We start from the raw sequence: 4,380 nt of genomic DNA, 5'->3' as shown, positions 1-4,380 counted from the left end.
AATCAGCAAAATTCTTTCTAATATTTTAGATAGAAGAAACATTTCTTCTATCTAAAATATTAGAAAGAATGTACCCTTCTATCCAAATCCAATTTGCATCGATAAAATAAATCCAAATTCCAGTAGTAGATGAATAATTGCAAATTTGTGTGTGTACGAGATTAGAATAACTTCAAAATAACTGACATAATTTTGTATTTTTCCTGATCAGAAAAATACATGAAAAAGAAAGGAGGTAGAAAAATTTTTGGATTTATGGTTAAAGAAGAAAAAGAAGAAAACAGGGGTTCTGTTGAATTTCAAGTATTCAGTTTCACCAATAAGATACGGAGACTTGCTTCACATTTGGAATTACACAAAAAAGATTTTTCATCGGAAAGAGGTCTACGAAGACTTTTGGGAAAACGTCGACGTTTGCTGGCTTATTTGGCAAAGAAAAATAGAGTACGTTATAAGAAATTAATCGGTCAGTTGAATATTCGGGAGCAGTAATTTAATCGTTCAAATTTTTTTCTTGTTTTATTATTTTTTTAGTAGTCTTATAGTAGTCTTAGATTTTTCATTTTGATGAGCCTCGCTTTGAGGAATTCATGGAATAATCCATTTTCATGGAATAATGAATTAAGGAAGAAAGGATATGAGTCTACCGCTTACAAGAAAAGATCTCATGATAGTCAATATGGGCCCTCAACACCCATCAATGCATGGTGTTCTTCGACTGATCGTTACTCTCGATGGTGAGGATGTTATTGATTGTGAACCCATATTAGGGTATTTACACAGAGGAATGGAAAAAATCGCGGAAAACCGAACTATTATACAATACTTACCTTATGTAACAAGGTGGGATTATTTAGCTACTATGTTTACAGAAGCAATAACAGTAAATGCACCAGAATTCTTGGAGAATATTCAAATACCACAAAGAGCCAGCTATATTAGGGTAATTATGTTAGAATTAAGCCGGATAGCTTCTCACTTGCTATGGCTTGGACCTTTTATGGCGGATCTCGGCGCACAGACTCCTTTTTTCTATATTTTTAGAGAGAGAGAATTAATATATGATCTATTTGAAGCTGCTACAGGTATGCGAATGATGCACAATTACTTTCGCATCGGAGGAGTAGCCGCCGATCTACCTTATGGATGGATCGATAAATGTTTAGATTTCTGTGATTATTTTTTACGCGGAGTTGTTGAATATCAACAACTTATTACACAGAATCCAATTTTTTTAGAGCGAGTTGAAGGAGTAGGTTTTATTAGCGGAGAAGAAGCAGTAAATTGGGGCTTATCGGGACCGATGTTACGAGCTTCTGGAATACAATGGGATCTTCGTAAAGTAGATCCTTATGAGTCTTACAACCAATTTGATTGGAAAGTCCAATGGCAAAAAGAAGGGGATTCGTTAGCTCGCTATTTAGTACGAATTGGTGAAATGAGGGAATCCATCAAAATAATTCAACAAGCTGTAGAAAAAATTCCTGGAGGACCTTATGAAAATTTAGAAGTCCGACGCTTTAAGAAAGAAAATAATTCTGAATGGAATGATTTTGAGTATAAATTTCTTGGTAAAAAACCTTCGCCCAATTTTGAATTGTCAAGACAAGAGCTTTATGTAAGAGTAGAAGCCCCAAAAGGTGAATTAGGGATTTATCTAGTAGGAGATGATAGCCTTTTCCCCTGGAGATGGAAAATCCGTCCACCCGGGTTTATTAATTTGCAAATTCTTCCTCAGCTAGTTAAAAAAATGAAATTGGCTGATATCATGACGATATTAGGTAGTATAGATATCATTATGGGGGAAGTTGATCGTTGAAATGATAATAGATAGGGTAGAGGTAGAAACTATCAATTCTTTTTCGAAATTGGAATTATTAAAAGAAGTCTATGGACTGATATCGATTCTACCCATTTTGACCCTCCTTTTGGGAATAACAATAGAGGTACTCGTAATTGTGTGGTTAGAAAGAGAAATATCTGCGTCGATACAACAACGTATTGGTCCTGAATATGCTGGCCCCCTGGGCCTGCTTCAAGCTATAGCAGATGGGACTAAGCTACTTTTTAAAGAAGATATTCTGCCATCCCGAGGAGATATTTCTTTATTTAGCATTGGACCCTCTATAGCAGTCATATCAGTTTTATTAAGTTTTTTAGTTATCCCTTTGGGATATCATTTTGTTTTAGCCGATCTTAGTATTGGTGTTTTTTTATGGATTGCCATTTCAAGTATAGCTCCTATTGGTCTTCTTATGGCAGGATATAGCTCAAATAATAAATATTCTTTTTCAGGCGGTCTACGAGCTGCTGCTCAATCCATTAGTTATGAAATACCATTAACTTTTTGTGTGCTAGCAATATCTCTACGTGTGATTCGTTAAAATAGATCTTTTTCCTATAAAATCCATTAACTATTTATATTCCTTTTCTTATTTAGTATTTGGGTTGGTAAGTTAAACTAGATAGCTATATGAGTGAAACAAAACAGCTTATAAATTTGTAGTAAAAAGAAAAAATCTCATTTCCTACGTACAAGAAAAAAGTGGAAGTAAACATAAGCAGTGTAAACTCTTTATCCCAAGGTTGATATTTTTTAATTAGTCATCATATCTTGAAGCGGCCAAGAATAAAGGATTCACGATATGGAATTCCATTACTAGAATACTCCTAGTTATTACTATAACTTAATAATCCATAAGAAGAATCCACCAAAAGTTAGTGAAGGGTTAGGAACACTAAAGTACATAAAGGATTAGTAATGGAAAATCTAAAACATTAGAGATTTTTGCCCATAAAAGGAATCATAATAAGGACTTGCAATTTGTAGAAATTATCAAGTAGTACTTTCTTCGGATTCCGATCCAGAGTATGTTCCCATTCACTTGTTAAGGAAATGGCTATCAAGAACGAATTAACCCTTTATCCATTTTTTCTTTTTAAATACCCCCTCCCTGGGGAAAGAAGAATAGTAAAAAAGATATGGAGTGCACTAGAAAAAATTTTCATTATTTCCTTCCTCTATCCATATTCATGCAGAATTGCTCATGAACTAATACCCAACTCTTTCCATTTATTAATTGAATTCCTATAACAAGTAACAAGTGTTTTATTCCAAGATTAAGTTATTACTGAACAAAGAAAAATTTTCATTATATTATAAAGGATGAGATCAATTCGGAAGCGCTTTTTCTTATTCTAGCAGACGGAATTCCTTTGGTCTAATTTAGGACTTTCAAATCTATTTTATTTTATCTAATTCTATCTACGCCCCCGGGGCTAGGAACAAAACAGTCCTTTCCTTTTTCTGATCATAGAGAAGCCGTATGAAGCTAAGGTTTCATGTACGGTTTTGAAATAGCGGTGGGAACTGTGATGTTATCACCGACTATGATTATCTAACAGTTCAAGTACAGTTGATATAGTTGAAGCACAGTCAAAATACGGTTTTTTTGGATGGAATATTTGGCGTCAGCCTATAGGTTTTCTGGTTTTTTTAATTTCTTCTTTGGCAGAATGTGAAAGATTACCCTTTGATTTACCAGAAGCGGAGGAAGAATTAGTAGCAGGTTACCAAACTGAATATTCCGGTATCAAATATGGTTTATTTTATCTTGTTTCTTACCTAAATTTATTAGTTTCTTCTTTATTTGTAACAGTTCTCTACTTGGGCGGGTGGAATTTATCTATTCCCTATATATCCTTTTTTGATTTTTTCCAAATGAATAAAGCAGTTGGAATTTTGGAAATGACAATGGGTATATTTATTACATTAACTAAAGCTTATTTATTTCTCTTCATTTCTATCACAATAAGATGGACTTTACCGAGGATGAGAATGGATCAGTTATTAAATCTTGGATGGAAATTTCTTTTACCTATTTCCCTGGGCAATCTCTTATTAACAACCTCTTCTCAACTTGTTTCACTATAAATAAGATAATACAATAATAGTAAGAATATTTTCAACACAAAAGCTCTCTCAAACAAGAGAAAGAAACATATCTTTTTCATAGATATTTAGAATGAATATGTTCCCTATGGTAACTGGGTTCATGAGTTATGGTCAACAAACAATACGTGCTACAAGGTACATAGGTCAAAGTTTCATAACTACCTTATCCCACACAAATCGTTTACCTATAACGATTCACTACCCTTATGAAAAATCAATTACACCAGAGCGTTTCCGAGGGCGAATCCACTTTGAATTTGATAAATGTATTGCTTGTGAAGTATGTGTTCGCGTATGTCCGATAGATTTACCCGTTGTGGATTGGAGATTTGAAAAGGATATTAAAAGAAAACAATTGCTTAATTATAGTATTGATTTCGGAGTTTGTATATTTTGTGGCAATTGTGTTGAGTACTGTCCAACAA

Source organism: Triticum urartu, unplaced genomic scaffold, assembly GCF_056163025.1.
Source record: "Triticum urartu cultivar PI428250 unplaced genomic scaffold, HENAU_Tu73 scaffold555, whole genome shotgun sequence".
Lineage (NCBI taxonomy): Eukaryota > Viridiplantae > Streptophyta > Magnoliopsida > Poales > Poaceae > Triticum > Triticum urartu.
This window is presented reverse-complemented; position numbering follows the sequence as displayed.